Below are 18868 nucleotides of genomic sequence, written 5' to 3'. Positions count from 1 at the left end.
CAGAAAACAATGAAGTAATATCTCCTAAGTATTAATAAAAAGAAACTGCCAAGTTAGAGTTAAATATGCAACTAAACTGTCATTTAAGAGTGAAGGAAAAATAATGGCCTTTTTTTCATCCCTAAAAGAATAAAATTTCCTACAAACCCTGAAGACATCCTAAAATAACTAACACACTTTGCAAAAAAAGAATAATGGAAGAAATGAGAGGTATAAAGAAATGATAAGTGTGGACGTTTGGGAAATATTTATAAATCTAATTGTTGACTAAAAGTAACAATAATGTTACATATCTAAAAGGTACTACTAGATAACATGAAAAAGCCTGACTATAAAACACCTGTGTTTTCCAGATCAATGTAACAAACATCTTCATAAATACACAGTGGAACTCATAAGAAGGATTATTTTCAGGGGCCCAAACCAAAATTGAAATACAAGCTTGAGGACAAGGACAATGCCTTAGCAGCAACAAAGAGAAGTAAGGTGTAGTTTCTGAAGACTTAATTATGGACAGAGAGGGAAAGGAGATGAGGATGTGGCCAGAAAAGATGGAGAATTTAAATGGAAAACTCACATAAATCTAGGGAATGTACTTTTAGTAAAAAAAAAAAAAAAAAAAAAAAAAAAAAAAGTCTAAGTAATTCTACTCATGGCTGGCTCAGAAAGATGTGGAGTAAGTTGATCAGTTATGCTAAAGTACTAAGTAGGGGCAAGAAAAAAAAATCTGTAAGATTTTATAACCAAGGGCCTACCACCATGTAATACTAAGATTAAAATCCTAATGTGGAATCCACAATCTAGGAAATCAACCCAACAGAAGGGTGTGTCAGGCTTGTAAATGCACCTGTACGGTTTGCTCTGGAGAGCTACGCCCTAACACATCTCAGATCTTACTTGATGAAACCCTGCCAAAGATAAGCTCGCTATCTAATATTATAAAACATAAGCAAAAACAATTCACCTTAAGCAAAAAAAAAAAGTGATCATAACAAATGGTAGGATTAGACCAGAAATGTCAGATAAGAGAGCCTATGAAATAAATAGATGTAAAAAAAGATTGGTATTTCCGAAGAGGATAAGCGCACAGAAAAACATAAGACTCTATGACCAAACAGAGATTATTTTTTAGAAATGAAAAAAAAAATTGTGAAATAAAACTTCAATGAACAGTTTAAACTTTGAACTTTGTTCAGGTTAAGCAAAACTGAACAGAGAGTCTCTTAGGATTTGCCTCCCTCTGTGCTTGAAACTATTTTTTCCCTTTCCCTTCCCCCATAGTCTTCTGTTGAGTTTCTCAAGTTCCACATAAGATGGGGGTGGGCAGGAGAGAGGAGAAAATGGGTGATGGGCATTGATTGAGGAGGACACTTGTTAGGATGAGCACTGGGTGTTGTATGTAAGTGATGAATCACAGATATCAACCCATGAAACCAAGAGCATACTGTATATGTTAGCTAAGTTGACAATAAATTACATTAAAAAAAACCAAATAGAGTAAAAATGATTTAAAAAGCTGAACAGAGAATTTGTGAACAAAATACAGATCTTAATGATGTGAAGTCCATCTAGCTGTGATGTCTCTCACCCATTGATTGCCGAGTTGATTCGACTGATCTGGCTTTTTAGGCGAGTGTCACCTTCCTCCCTCACCTCTCCATATACATCCTTCCCAAAGGTGCGTGCTCAGGGTGAAGAGGCTGACCTTCCCCGAAAGAGAAGGCCCGTCCTTCCGTCAAGGGTATAGGATACGAGTAGCTGTGCTTTCCTGCTAGAACCTCCAAACAATCTCTCAAGGTCCATTTGTAGGAGAACGTAGGATAGTCAAGCTTTGAAGACTCCAGACACATCCAAGTGAGGTACTGCCTGTGGCGGTCTGCCTTTCTTGGAAATAAAGAAAAAAAAAGGAAATACAGATTTTAAGAGATTAACCAGAAGACAAAGCAGAGCGGAAAAAAAAGATAAAAAATAATAGTAATAAAAAGATTAACATATATGAAGAGATTAACATTAACATATATGTTGCATGGAAAATGCAACATATGTTAAATGGAATTTTGTTAGAGAACAAAACAGATAATGGGAGAGAAGCAGTAAGGTGATTATTTTCTTTCTTTCTTTTCTTTCTTTCTTTTTTTTTTTTTTTTTTTTTTTTTGAGAGAGAGAGGGTACAAGTGAGCAGGCAGCAGAGATGGGTGGGGAGGGTGGTAAATCCCAAGAAGGGCAGAGAGAGAGAGGGAGAGAGAGAGAGAGAGAGAGAGAGAGAAGGGGGGCTCACCCAGGGCTCATGCTCACCAGAAGCAGGACTGGCGTTCATCCAATGTGGGACTCGAACTAATGAACTGTGAGGTCATGACCTGAGCTGAAGTCAGATGCTTAATGACTGAGCCACCCAGGTGCCCTCAAGTGATTATTTTGTAGAATTGGGAAAAGTCATGAATAAGCATATTTAAACAGCACAGTTATTGCTTAGTGTAATAAAAGGAAATGTGCTCCTAGATTCACTCTACTTTGTCATATAGACTGAGAGAAGGTCTTAATGGTAATGCCAGAAAAAGCAGAGTCCCTTCAAAGAACAACAGTTAGCTAAAAAAAAAAAAAAAAAAAAAAGACATCTAAACTTCACCTAAACTAGAAGCCAGAAGATAATGTAATTATACTGAAAGATGTTCAGGGAAAATAACCTATGATCCAAATTCTATATCCAGCTAAACTGTGAAGGAAGAACAAGGCCAAATAAAACCATTTTCAGACAAACATACACTAAAGGAGGTTACTAATAATAGACTGTGAGAAGCAATTATAAAAATATGCATTTCTGGGAGAAACTGATTACAGGCAAAAGAACTGAGTTTGAAGAAAAATGGTTATTAAAAATATAAATATTAATCAGTCTAACAAACTTTGCATAAAATAATAATATGGAATAACTTCAGGGTTATTAATGATGGAACTAAAATGTAGGAGACCATACATCACTTAAGACAAGAGTGGGTGAGGATAAAAACCTTCATATTCTTGTATTGTTTAGAATTTAAGCCTGTTTACTAACTACCCTATGTGTACATTAAGTTAAATGTGTATATTAAAGTGTTTAAGGTTAAGGGGTGCCTGACTGGCTCAGTCGGTAAAGCTGGTGACTCTTGATCTCAGGGTCATAAAAGTTCAAGCCCCATGTTGGGTGTGGAACCCACTTAATTTATAAAAAAAAAAATAGTATCTAAGGTTAGTTTTAAGGGAATAGATACATCTGGTATAACTTCTAAGCCATAGCTGACATTAGAATGAAAACAGAAAGCAAAATACAAAAAGAAAAAAAAATACTGTAAAACAGGTTATAAATGAGGAAAAGCATAAATATTCATGGTCTTATAGGAAGCATTAAGTAAAAATGATAGAAATAAATCTAAAATACCATTTTCACAGTCATTGTCTTTTTTTTTAATTTTTTTTTTAACGTTTATTTATTTTTGAGACAGAGAGAGACAGAGCATGAATGGGGGAGGGTCAGAGAGAGGGAGACACAGAATCTGAAACAGGCTCCAGGCTCTGAGTGGTCAGCACAGAGCCCAACGCGGGGCTCGAACTCACGGACCGTGAGATCATGACCTGAGCCGAAGTCGGCCGCTTAACCGACTGAGCCACCCAGGCGCCCCCACAGTCATTTTCTTTTAACTCACTAGTTAGAATGCATATATTTTCAAATTGGAGAAGCATGTACACGTACATGTATAAAATTTTGTATATGCTGTTTTTGACATAAACATCTAAAGCATAAGAACACAGAAAAGAATATATTCCATGCAAATAATTAAAAACGATAAAATCTTGTAGAGATAAATTTACATCAGAAAAATAGAATATAAGGCATAAAATGTTATTATGGTAAGAGGTATTTACTAAAAGAAGGTGGGTAGAACAATAATACTTTCTAAAAATATTACCAGGGATAAAGAGGAACACCACATAATGGTAAAAAGAAGCATTCCTCCAAGATGATATAAGAATCATTAACTTACATGCACTTAACAAGACCTTGAGCTATATAAAGCAATAGCTAACTGAATTAAAGAAACCAATTCCCAGTCATGGTGGAAGATGGTAACAGTAACCAACCTGTTACAGGAACCAACCAATAGAGGGAGCAGACAAAAAATGTATACATATTGTGTAGACAGCTTGTATAACATAACTAATGTAATGTTACATTTACTAGTTTACTTTTAAAAGCTTAAAAACTATTAGAAGAAAATATAAGATAATTGTGTTTATGAATCTGGGTTCATAAAGGATTTTTAAATGAGTTCCAAAAAGTATTTAATTTTGACCAAATCAAAATTTAAAACTTCTGGAAAATAAAGGAAACCATATTATAATAAAAGTATAAAAACTGAAAAATACTGGAAGAATATATTTGCAAAACATACAAAGGACCAGAAATAAAAGCATATACAGAACACCAAGGATAACTAAGAAACAGACAGGAAAGGAAAAAGAAAGAAAAAGACAGGAAGGGAAAATGGATAAAGGGTTTATATATACAAAATCACAGAAGACACCCAATTGGACAATAGATACATAAAAGTTATGAAACACTAGCAACTACAGAAGTGAAATTAAAACTACACATCACCAGTGTAGCCCCATTGGTTTGGCATATTTATATTAATATGGTAACATCAGTTATTCCAAGGATGGACAGAAAAAAGGGAATGTCAGGTATGGCTGCTTGAAACATAGACATCCGTTCAGCAAATCTAATAAAACTGACCTAATCTCATTCTATCTCCACAATTCCTTTTCTAGGTATGCATCTTAGAGCACTAATTTTCTGAGTAACCATCCTTAGGTATGGTTTACCTTTCAGGTAAAACTTGAAACTACTTTTATGATAATAATAAGACTTTATCTGTCGCTTTGTTCGTGTTGGCCTTTGCACTGATTGTATAAAAGCCGTGAAAGATAAAACTGCTGACACCTTAACATATATCAAGGCAGAGCATCAAAGTATATCATATTTTACTGTATTCTTTACCACCTGGGGCTTGCAGTTAAAAAATAAAAAGCTAGGGGTGCCTGGGTGGCTCAGTCGATTAAGCATCCAACTCTTGGTGTCGGCTCAGGTCATGATCTCACAGTTTGTGGGATCGAGCCCCTCATCGCGCTCTGTGCTGGCGGTGCAGAGCCTGCTTGGGATTCTCTGTCTCCCTCTCTCTCTGCCCCTCCCTCACTTGCACTGTCTCAGTCTTTCTCCAAATAAACAAATAAACATAAAAAAAATTTTTTTTAATAAAAATAAAAAGCTAGTTTTACTGAAGAATGTCCTTCAGAAATCAGGAAAAAATTAAATTTCTTAAATTTTGACTCTTCAGTGCACATCTTTTTAATATTCTGCATGAGAAAATTGCAATTAAACATGAAGTATTTTGGCTGCCTGCTGAAGAGCAAAGAACAACACTTGTGTGATTGACTTATGAGCTGGAATAACTGGTTTGAAGTATGGAACACCATTTTGACTTGAAAGAATGACTAACAAACTACAGTTATTCGGAAGGTAATGGCAGGCACTTTCATGCAGAGAACAAAATGAGTTTGTTCTTTCAAGGAAAACAATTGATAGTATTTGTACCAATGATAAAATTCCAGCTTGTGTAGAAAAATTAGAATTGTGGAAAACCTGTATTAGCTTCTGTGAGCTTAACAGCTTCCTAATATTTGAAACCTTTTTTGATGAGACCAGTGTGATATTAACAGCTGTGATTTTAAAATTCTGTATAATGAGGTATGTCGTCACTTGGAAGTTCTGCAAACTCAGTGAACCGGTATTTTCCAAATGACCAATGCATGATGTTATCAAATCATGCCATAGTTAAAGGTCCATATACAAGAGAGATCAATAGATTTTAATAAAACAGCATGTGAAAATTCAGTGTTATGGTTTCAGATTCCATATGGCATTAAACCTTTTAGAAACTACCACTTGTTGAGGTTTGGTATAGTATTAACAGGAACAGTATCTAGAATAATTTTAAAAGGATACTGACATATATTTCTCTTTCCAACAACACGTCTGTGTGATACAGGATCTCTTCCAACCAGAACTACATATCACTATAGGGTGAATGCAGAAGCAAATCTTATGACCTAGCTGTTAAAGGATTTGCAAAAATGTAAAACATTATACTCTTCTATTTTGGGGGAAATAGAGTTATTTTTATAAAATATGCTACTTATGTTAAGATATAAATGGACTTGGGGCACCTGGGGGGCTCAGTCGGTTAAGCATCCAACTTCAGCTCAGGTCATGATCTCACAGTTTGTGGGTTCAAGCCCGACATAGGGCTCTGTGCTGACAGTTCAGAGCCTGGAGCCTGCTTTGGATTCTGTCTCCCTCTTTTTCTGCCCTTCCCCCATTCATGCTCTGTCTCTCTCTTTCTCTCTCTCAAAAATAAGCAGTAAAAAAATTTATTAAAAAAATGTAAAAACATATAGATGGACTTATTTTAAGTAGATTTATAATTTTTTTAACTTCTGTTTTAAATTCTAATACAGTAGCTATTGATAAATATAATCCACATAAAAATGCTCTTTGACATTCTCCATAATATTTACAAGTGTAAAGGTTTCCTGGACCAAAGAGTTTGTGAACTATTATCTTAAAGAAATGTTGACACATATCAAACATTGTTTATTATGATACTATTTCAGTGAAAATTTAGGAACAGTTCAACGGCTCATAGTAGGAGAATGGGTAAATAAGTTGTAGTACGTTTATGCAGTGGAATACTGCAAGGAAAAATAAATAAATTAGATCCCTATGTGTTAATATAGTTAGTTCTTGAAATATAATATTAAATAACACAAGAAAATAGCTTATTACATGTCATTTAGTTAATTAAAATTACATAAATTATTTATGAGTTATTTATTAGGAATTATATATGCATTTTAAAATTTTAAATCATGATAGTAACTGCCACTGGAGAGGGAGAGAGAAGGGCAACCTGACTGAGAGATTTCAAATTTAAAGTATTTTATGTACATGAAAAAAATGAAAAGTATAGCAAGCCTTTTTCTCCTTTTCTGTAGGACATAGTTAAATATACTCCATTGTATGTTAGGGTTTTTCAGTAGTTTTCACTATTATTAAAAACACAAATGCTTTAAACATTGATCTTTATTGCAGATGTCATTCTTAGAATAAATTTCTCCTATTGCGAGAATTGTGTGTTTGACTCTATGGTTCCTGATAAGTTTTATCCAACACAAAGTTTACACAAATATAGCAAGCAATATACTAAGAGTGCCAGCTTCTGGGCATACTTTCCAAGTCTGTAGAGTATATTAAGAAAAAAATGTTTGCCAGTTTTATAGGGAAAAGTGACCCATGATTGTTTCAATTATTATTTTGATGATCAGTAGTGAAGTCTGTGGATGGGAAAAATACAAATTATAAGAGCAGAATTCCTTCTGCTTTAGAAACAGGAAAACTCAGCATCATAGTAAGCTTGTCTTTGGAGTTTATTCCACACTTGGACAATGGTAGGTAAAGAGAAATATACGCCTGTGGTCTTTACTTAAGAACACTGGGATAAGTTATGTTCAGGGCTTTTCTGCCCACCATCTCTAACATGTGGTGCTGGGGAGAAGTAGCTTTGCAATTTTGTGATTATTAACACTGCTCAGTATCTGCAAGAGGGGCAGTAAATATGGGAAATCAAGAAGTTCCCCAATATGTGTATTTGGATCTCCATATATGTGCACACCCAAAATCCTCTACTTTCTATGTTTCCATTCCATAATCTCTCTAGGTTTCTACCTAGTCCCTCCCTTGGAAACATCTTCACACCTGAGTTTATAGTAGTTCCCCAATATGGGTTCCTTTCAACAGCTATTATTGTAATGTGGAGAGTGTTTTTCAGTGACCTAGCTTTGCTTTGGTACCTCTGAAGTTCATTGTGGTGATGATTCTCATGGTTGTTGATATTTTTGAGTTAGCAGAGTGTCCTCTGGGAGCAAAACCATGCTGAAAGTCAACAATTCCCTTTAAGTTACCACTGCTCTGATGCTATACAGGGTGAAATTTATGTGTTTCCCATGATCCTTGTCCTTCTGGTGGTAGCTTCTGGCAGAAACCATTTTAATTCTTCATACTTACTTCTTTTTGAATAAGGACTCAACATTAAATAATTTCATATCTTTGTACATCATTTTAATTTGTGCTTTTTTATACTTTGACCTATTTTTATTGCATCTTACATTCTTCTTGATTTTAAGAGCGTGTGTGTGTGCGCGCACGTGTGTGTGTGTGTGTGTGTCACAAGACTCTTGAACCAAATTAATTTGTCAAATTTGTGGCATATATTTCATCACATGGTGTGAATTTCCTTTAAGTTACTTTATGATCTTCATTTTGCATTCAGAAGTTTAAATTTTATTTATAGACACAATATATTAGCTTTCTAAATGTGTGGTTTCTTCCATTGCTTCATTATTATCTTTTTCCTTGCAAGACCTATTCAGGATTCATCTGTATCTCCTATTTCTCTTTGTTTACATTTTCATACTTAAGTTATGTGGAATTTATTTAGTGTATATTGTGAGGTGTGAACCTGTCTCCAAGTTTTTTTCAATTCTGACAAATTTTGCAAGAAACAAAGAAATGAGGGGGAAAAATATTGACCTTGGCACTTTATTATTATGATACCACCTCTATTATATATTTAATTTTTACATAGAAAAATATTTTAATTCTGGGCTTTTTATTTCAGATTGACTGGTCTCTCTGTGGATTCCTAAATAACTAATATACCAACCTGATTGTTGTACTTCAAGATTTCATCACTTGTAGGATATATTCCTTTTTTTGTCTTTTTTTTCCTGAAAAAGTTTTACTACTCTTACCTGTTTGTTTTTCCTAATGTACCTCAGAATCTTTCCTATAAAATTTTTAGGATGGGAATTTGAATTGGGATTAATACTAAATTAATCAGGATCCTAGCCCACTCTTTAATCACTTCCTTATTTCTTACATGGTAGAGTTATGTCGTGTAATCCTCATACCTTGTTATCACTGCTAATGAGACAGGATATTTTGACTCATTGTATTTTTTAACTGGTATGTATAAAAGCTATTAAAATTGTGCATTTATTTTGCATTAAACTCATATCAAAATATTTTGTTCTAATAGTTTTCCCCCATCGATTATTCTGGCTTTTCTCAGTGGATAATTTTATCATCTACAGATAATGATACAATAAAAGCCATATTTTTTTGTATGCCAATGTCAAGAATTTTGAGAACAATTATGAATAATGCTTACCAAGGGTACTGTTCCTAGTTTTAGTAGCTTTTTCCCCCTCTAGTGTAGTGTCAACAATAAAAAGTTCTACATTTGGGATTCTCTTCTCATTGCCATGGCAGACATCACTAAATTATCATTGCATTTTGCATGTCATGTTTTCTCAGTTTGCATTTGGTATTTTTATTTGGACTGAGCCCCTCTGTTTTAAATATACAATTCAAATTATGCCATTCCCGTTCTCTCTGTTGTATCATCCCCTTTGATTTTCTTCCTAACAGTTACCCCAGTCTAAAACTGTTATTTACGTATGAGCTTACTTTGTTTACTCTCTGTCTCCTAGTTATTTAGGACCAGGGCCTCATTTACCCTGGTATGCTTAATACCTAGGACACTACCTGGCTCATAAAGGTATTCAATTCATACTCATTGACAAATGACTCCAGAAAATCAAAGACTCAGCTGTTCCTAGTTCTCTTTCTATCTCTAGTCCTGCTTACAACACTTTTCTTTATTCATCTCATTTTTGTTAGTCTTTCCCCACGTATATTGGGTCTCTGTTGTTAGGTGCATATATGTTTATAATTATTATATGATGGATTAACCAGTTTATCATTATATCATGTCCTTTTTCTCTTTAATAGTTCTGGACTTAAAGTGTATTTTGTCTAAAATTAATAGCCACTCCAGCTCACTTTTGGTTATTTGTATGGAATATTTTTTTGTCATTTTTTTACTTAATGTCTGAATTTTCACTTTGTGTCTTTGAATCTAAAGTGAATCTCACAGAGAGCATACAGTTTAATCTGTAGCATTTGTTTAATCTTAAGCATTTGTTTAATCCTTCCTGCCAATCTTTACCTTTGGATTGGAAAGTTTAGTCCACTTATATTTACAGTAATTACTGATAAGAAAGGACTAACCTCTGTCATTTTGCTTTTTTTTTTATGTATGTCTTTCTTACATCTCTTTTGTTCCTCAATTTCTCCAATACTGACTTCTTTTGTGTAAAATGGATGTTTTCTAGTGTGCCTTTTTAATTCCTTTGTTGTTTCTTTTGCTACATTTTTAGAGTTGTTTTCTTAATTTTTGCCATGGGGATTATAATTAAAAACTTAATTTATAACATTTAGATTCAGAGTTCAGATTAATACCAAATTAATTTTAATATATCATATGCCTCTTTTCCCTCCCCCCCCTTAAGAGATTTTATGGTTACAAGTTACACATTGTGTGCCCACCAACATAGGTTTATAATTATTTTATGCAATTGTTTTTTAAATAAGATAGGAAAAAGAGAAGTTACAAACAGAAACAACGTTAATACTGCCTTTTATATTACATACATTATACGCATATTAATACATATTACATACATCACATACATAGTTATCTTTACTGATGTTCTTTACTTATTCATATAGATTAAGGTTACCATCTCCTGTCCTGTCATTTCAATCTAAAGGACTAAAGGACTCACTTTATTCTTGTAGGGCAGGTCTGCAAGTGAGAAACTCTCATTTTTTCATATGCTAATGCCTTAATTTTTTTCACTTTTGAAGTATATCTTGCTAAATATAGAATTTTTCATTGAAAGTATTTTCTTTCTGCACTTTGAATATGTCATCCTACTGCCTTCTTTTTTTTTTTAATTTTTTTTTCAACGTTTTTTATTTATTTTTGGGACAGAGAGAGACAGAGCATGAACGGGGGAGGGGCAGAGAGAGAGGGAGACACAGAATCGGAAACAGGCTCCAGGCTCCGAGCCATCAGCCCAGAGCCCGACGCGGGGCTCGAACTCACGGACCGCGAGATCGTGACCTGGCTGAAGTCGGACGCTTAACCGACTGCGCCACCCAGGCGCCCCATCATCCTACTGCCTTCTAATAGAGGTATCTGATGCTCCATAGTTTTTGATGAGAAATTAACTGTTACTTTTATTGATGGTCCTTGTTCATGGTATGTCACTTTTCTCTCTGTTTCACTGCTTTCAAGGTTCTCTTTTTGGCTTTGACTTTCGACTCTTTGATTATGAGATGTCTGAGTATGGACCTCTGAGCTTATACTACTTAGAGTGTTTTGAGTTTTGTGTGTGAGTATTAATAATATTTTTTCATCAAATTTAGCAAGTTTTCAGCCATTAATTTTTCAAATATTCTTTCTGTCTTTTTTCCCCTCTCCTTCCTCTTCCTTTTCTTATCTTGGTATATTTGATGGAGTCCCACAGGGCTTTTAATCTGTTTATTACTCTTTATTCTTTTTATTTTCTGTTTTCTGTACTGGATAATGTCAGTTGACCTATCTTCAAGCTAACTGACACTTCTGCCTACTTAAATCTGCTGCTGAGCCCCTCTAGTTTATTTTTCTTTTCAATTATTGTACTTTCCAACTCCAGAGTATTTATTTGGTTCCATTTTGTCATTTCTATCTCTTTCCTTGTATTCTTTATTTGTGAGACATTATTCTGGATGCTTTTCTCTAGTTCTGTAGACATGATTTCCTTTAGCTCTTTGAATACGTTTAAAATCTTTGTCCAGTAAGTCCAATATGTGAGCTTTCTCAAGGGCAGCTCCTATTTATTGCTTTTTTTTTCTGTGTATGACTTACATTTTCTTGTTTCTTTTGATGTCTCTTGTTGTTGTTGTTGTTTAAAACTAGACGTTTTAATATTTTAATGTGGTCAGTCTAGAAATCACATTCTCCCTCTCTTCAAGATTTGTTGTTGCTTATTGTAGTTATTTTTGTTTGTTTGTTTGTTTGTTTGTTTGTTTAGTGACTTCTATAAACCACTTCTGTGAAGTTTTTGTTCTTTGTTGTGCATGGCCACTAAAGCATCGGTTTTACTAGCTTAAAGATAGACATTTCCTTAAATGCCTGGAACCAAAACAAACAAACCCTCTGAGTTTTAGGGCATGTCTGCAACACTCAACCTGGTGGTTTGCAACTCTTTAATAGCCTCACTTCTTGGGCAGAGCCTCAAAGTCAGCTAGAAGTGAGAGCTTAGGACCCTCTAAGGTATTTTCTGATTATGTGAATAGTCCTGGGCATGTACATGGTTTTCTAGATTCCTAGAGATATATTAGAGTTGTTCAGACCCTCGCCACGACATGTTATTCCCCCAACTTTTTCTCCCAAGTTTCTTGGCTAGTCTATTATATGCCTCAACTGCTATTCACTGCCTCAACAGACAGCCACTGAAATATTTGCCCGTAGTTTTCACAAATGTTCAAAGGGAAGTGGCTTAGGCTGGGAAAGTTCTGAATTAGCTAAGATAAAGATGAGCCATTTGAGAAGGTCTTCTAGGGAGTCCACAAACAAATCTATTCTAGGCAGGTTTTTGCAAATAAGTTCCTTTTACTCCTTCAGGAGCAGGTGTGATTAATATGGGCTATAATCTTCAAGACTATCAGTGAGCTGGCAAGGGGGTGCTGGGACTAGGGTGAATGAAAATAGGACAAATCTTACATTTCTTAATGACATTCAGCCATATTTCTTAACTAAGTTATGCTCAGGTTGCTGGGAGTTTTTAGTTAGTTTCTGGATTTCCAGAAAAGTTGATATTACATTTTTTGCCAGTTTTTTTATTGCTTTTATGAAGAGGTAAACTTTTAAAATTCCTTAGATCACCATTTTCTCTGATGTTACCTTCTTTGTGTAATTTTTAACAAATACAAATATCCTTCTATTTTCAGTTGCCTTACATTGTTCACTCACGTGTGTTTTTCTAGGGGGGAAATGATTTTAAATGAAAAACATTGTAAGCAATCTAAAGTTTGTTTCAAGTTTGCTGGGTTGGTGAATTATTTTTCTTAAAATTATAATGTAATAATAATAATAATAATAATATCTACCCTGAAGCAATTATTATGTGCTAGGCATTGCCTATGTGCCTCATATACATTATCTTTATTAATCTATGCAATATTTCTATGCCGTGGTTACTTTTATTATCCTTATTTTACACCTGAGAAAACTAGTATTTAAAGAGATTAAATTCAAGGTCTTATAAGTAGCAAAGGGCAGAAGATGATTCATATCAATGTCAGTCTGGTTTTGGATTATTGCTCTTAATCATGATGCCAGGAGAGGAAGCAATTCAAGATTCCATAATATCTGACTTTGATGTACAGGCAGTTTGTTGTTACCATTATTATTAAAGTTCATATATCAGATATTAATATATTGGGTGAAGACTAAGACATTGACCTGAGTACAGCAATCGACAAATATTTACTGAATACCTCTCAGATGTCAGTATTGTGCTAGACATTTCTTAGGATAAAATGTGATTAATGCCTTCACGAATCCAATTATCTACTGAGGAAGTGAGAATAACTATGTGAGAAATAATTAAGCTCTAAACTATATCATGCTAAGAATACATTCAATGGGAGTTCAGAGAAAGAAGGTCATTGGTCACAGGCTGTAGGCAAAGAAGAGCTTCATGAAACCATTGAAATCAACTTGAAGAATAAAGAGGATGGAGCACGATTTAGCAACTTGTGGATTCATAGCATAATCTGACGATTCAATTAAAAACACATTGTTCTAATGCAGACTATATTCAAGGCATTGGAACTACAAAAGATGACGCTCTAGACATCCCCTTAAGGAATTCAAATAGTCTTTTTTTAATATATAATGCAAAATATTACCTTGTGGGTATATAAAAAGTGCTACAGACAAATGTAAGAAGCAATTAAACCTGTCTCTAAGAATCAGAGAAACATTTAAAAATTTCAGAGAGCAAATGGCTCTCAAGCTGGCCATAAAGAGTGAGGCAGTAGCATTTGATTCTATTACACTTATGTTGCTGCGTGGACCCAACTCCTCTGGGCACTGGTAAGGCCAGGCCAACAAGCTGCCATCCTTTCTTCTACCAGCAGAGCAAGCTTTTTCCTTCCTGTTTATACTGGCTTTTTGGAAATGCGGTAAAGCAGTGTGGATGTTGAGCACAGGATTTATTGCCCATACTGACTTGATCAGCATCCGAGGGAGAATAAAACAGTACTGAAGAAATTCTTGGATTTAAGTACGAGAATTTAAAAATATAACCTGTATCTCTTCATTTTGTTTGCTGTCTTTCCTCCATCTACATTTTTATCTTAGCCTTCCTTCAGTCAGCATTAGAGTACCACGAACACTGTTAGGCTCCACTTCTTCAAGTTCTTTCTATTTTGATGGCATTGTGAGATAGGGAGGGATTTGGTGTCCCAGACAACCTTATTTGGCACCTGCATAGTCCTTCCTTGATGGCAGCACTTAATTATTTTAAAGCGGGTTGATTTCCTTCCAAGCGCACTGCAAACCATATTGTTAATCTTGTAAATGCCAGTTGGGGTTAAGCTGACTTGACTTTTTTTTTTTTTTTTCTTTTCACTGTCCTTGTACTTTGGGTTCAGCTTATTTGGCAAGGCTGATTTTTCTTTGCTTATGTCTATTTCTGATGTACTAGTAGATGACTTTAAAAAAAAAATTATAACTTATCAGCAATTCTCCAGGAACACAGGTTTGCAGAACAGCAGTCCAGGTGGAAAGGCAGGCAAAGGCACACAGGCTTTGAAAAGACCTGTCCTCAGAACATGAGGTTTTCAGAACGTGTAGAGCAGAAGCCTGTTAGGAACCGGAGACCAAGGTGAAGTCGCCACTGGTCAGGTTATACATAAAGCCAAAGTGTTTGGACTTTATTCCACTGAACGAATGCAATAGTGACTGATCTGTGGATTATAAAACCACTCCACTGGCAGAGTAGGGGATGGATGAGAACGAGGCAAGTGGCAACAGTGTTAAGGTCATTAAAGAAGTCACTAGGTAGTGATCCATCTGTAGTTGTATTCTAATATGGTACAGATTTTTTTTTTAAGTAGTTGAAATTGGACAGAAAAGAAAGTGGCACAGGGAGAGAAATGTTAGTCTAACTTTATTTTTTTTTAATTTTTTTTTAATGTTTATTTATTTTTGAGACAGAGAGAGACAGAGCATGAACGGGGGAGGGTCAGACAGAGAGGGAGACACAGAATCGGAAGCAGGCTCCAGGCTCTGAGCTGTCAGCACAGAGCCCGACGCGGGGCTCGAACCCATGGACCGTGAGATCATGACCTGAGCGAAGTCGGACGCTTAACCGACTGAGCCACCCAGGCGCCCCCTAGTCTAACTTTAAATAATCATTATTTGTTCTTTATGATCATTGACATGACTAACTGAAATTATGTATTTTTATGAAAGTTAAAAGTAAAGGTTGCATCTTTTATATATTTTACTAAAATTAAAATGTCAACACAAAGGGGTACCTGGTTGGCTCAGTTGGTAGAGCATGTGACTGTTAATCTCAGGGTCGTGAGTTTGAGTCCCACGGGTGTAGAGATTACTTTAAAAAAATAGTAATAGTTTTAAAAATATCAACATGAAAAATATTTTTATTGACTTACTGACAAAAAATACAGTATTTTTGCCAACATACAATTTAAAGATTATAGCCTATCTTTTGCTCTAATTTTTTTCTCCATTAATATTGTTATCTTTCCCTCCCCCCAAATAGAAAAGTCAGAAAATCAATTACCATACTTTTATAGAAATTGATTTGTATCCTGTGAGTTACTCCCTTCTTTTTGCATTATCTCCCTCTCTGACTACAGCACTTTTTTACCTCTCTAATGACTCTCATTCGAGAAACCTAAAAAAGTTTGAAAACTAATAGGTTGAATGGTTCCCCACCCTCCCTACTATATTAGCAATCTGACATTCATATTAACTGTGGTCATATTTACCTACATTCATCCCAGATTTTACTGTTGCTATTGTATAGATCACATTTTCATGTTACACCTTTTATATTAAGAATATGCAATGAATATTTTATCTCTAATTACTCACAAGAACCCTGAGAGGATTATGAGACAATTATACCTCGAAAAAATAAAAATTAAAAAATGCGGACCTGAGATCCAAGGTATTGCTTTCCACTAGAGTGCACAAGTTGAGGCTATCCAGAGTGCAGCTGTTTTACTCAGAAAAAGACCCTAGGGTGTGCTAGTATCTAATATATGTAGAAGGTGATGTCACAAATCAATAGGAAAAAATGATTATTCAATAAGCAATTATTGAAAAATTTGTTATGTATTTAGGGGAAAAGGGATTATCTGAATACAGACCTGAAGGGATGCATAAAATGTTACAGATAGTTTAGGGAGTAAAAGAAAAAAATAACTCCAACTATTAAAAAGAAATTATAGTGAAAAGGCACGTATAGTTCTTATAGTTCTGGAAATGTGGAGGGCTTTCCAAGTTTAGAATCAATGAAAGTCATCCCAAAGGAAAGTGTTAATAGTTTTAATTATATGTGATGGATATATAGCTTCTACGTGCTATCAGAAAATCGGAATGAAATAACAAGTCTCATACCTAGCTACAGCATCATTTTTAAAAGGAGAAATATAAAAATAAACCTAAACAGGCAATAATAGACTATGGATTAGAGAGATTTTAATCTACCCAACTAATGGAATATTATAGCTATGACAAGTGATGTTTATAAAGAATTTATAATGACACATGAAGGCCATATGTTTAATATGAAAAATAATGCATTGAAAAAAACTGTATATACTAAAGGTGCCAGGCACGGTGGCCCCAGCTCCCAGGGGGCTGAGGCAGGAGGATCGCTTGAGCCCAGGAGTCCTGGGCTTTGGTGCCCTATGCCTGTTGGATGTCCGCACCAAGTTTGGCATCAATATGGTGACCTCCTGGGAGCAGGGGACCACCAGGTTGCCTAAGGAGGGGTGAACCAGCCCAGATCAGAAATGGAGCAGGTCAAAAAACCATATATGCCAAATGAATACAAATATATAAAATCATTCCTGATACTTATAACTTTTAGTTTAATGAATAAATATATATTATAAAAATATGAATATATAACTTGATAGCAACCATTTTAGCTTTTACATTTTTCTTTCCCACATCCCATTTAGGGAAGATCTCTCAGCAAAATCTTTTTGTTGTTGTTTTAGTTTACTTTGCCTGTTTTTGTTTGTTTTAATGAAATCATTCATTTTTAACTAAAAATTTGAAACTACTTAAACCTTCTATATCAGGTATTAAAAACAAGAAGTTAAATCGATGACATGACTTAAAATTCAAGAAACACAAATTCTTGTCTCCTGGATTCTTGGTTATAACCCTGGGGGAAAATCACTTGGCATTTATTTGCCATACCTTATTTTGTCTTTCTTTTAACTCAGCATATTGTTCTGGAGCTTGTCAATTCTGTCTCCCATAATAATGTGTGATTCTAAACAGGACAGATACTGACCCAGAAGCCACCACTTCCAGGGAGATCTTAGAACCCAGGGAGCAGAAATCATTAACCCTATGGATTCCATCAACACTGAAGATTGCTATAGTCCTATAGCATGGGGATTCACACTGCCCAGGGCAGACTTAGATTTCTATATTAGGTTGGCCACTTTAAACACATGTACATGAATCAGGAAAGGATCTGCCAGACAATGATAGAAACACAGCATGGAAAATCACTTAAAGACACTACAGATTCCTTCTTATCTTTGTACTTTATCTCTAATTTTTTCAATTACTGCAATATCGCACTCAAATATTTATTGAGCAACTGGTACATGTCCAGCCTTCTGCGATACAAAATTGAATACAGCACAGTCCCAGCCTGCCAGGAGTCCACAATCATGGGGATGGGGGGTGGGGTGGGGGTGGGGGTGACAGTTATAAATACAACAGACTTGAGTGCTCAAGTGAAGGTACGACTAAACACCATTAGGGGACAGACAGAAGTAGGAAAGTTCCTGTTCAAAGTCAAGTCTTTATGATAATTATGTGGCAATTTGTCACCTATCATAACTAAACTGCCCAGTTATTGAGCTCAAATGGGAAGTGACATATATAAACCAGCATACTTGTATCAAGGAATCAGAAATATCTTTTTTTTTCTTTCTTTTTTCATTGCAATAAAAAAAAAAACCCACGTAACATAAAATATACCATCTGTCTTAGTCTGTTCGGGCTGCCGTAACAAAATTACCATAGAATGGGTGGCTTATAAATGGCAGAAATCTATTTCTCAGCCTTGGAGGCCGGAAGTGTTAGTTTGATGAAGACCCCTTTGGGTTGCAGAACCCCAGCTTCCTGCTCTATCCTCACGTGGCAGAAGGGGTGAGGGTGCTCTCTAGAATCTTCTTTATAAGGACACTAATCTCATGCATGGGGGACTCCACCCTTATGACCAGATTACCTCCCAAAAGCCCCATCTCCTAATACTGTCATATCGGGGGGCAGTATTTCAGCATATGGATTTTGAAGGGACACAATTAAGTCTAGAGCACCATCTTAACCATTAAAAAAATTTTTTTTAACATTTATTTATTTTAGAGAGAGACAGAGCACAGGCAGGGGAGAAAGAGAGAGAGAGGGAGACACAGACTCCGAAGCAGGGTCCAGGCTCTGAGTTGTCAGCACAGGGCCCGACACAGGGCTCAACGCAGGGCCGGAACTCACGATCTAGGAGATCATGACCTGAGTCCAAGTCGGACACTTAA

The sequence above is a fragment of the Neofelis nebulosa genome, chromosome 12, assembly GCF_028018385.1.
Source record: "Neofelis nebulosa isolate mNeoNeb1 chromosome 12, mNeoNeb1.pri, whole genome shotgun sequence".
Classification (NCBI taxonomy): Eukaryota; Metazoa; Chordata; class Mammalia; order Carnivora; family Felidae; genus Neofelis; species Neofelis nebulosa.
Note: the sequence above shows the minus strand (reverse complement) of the source record.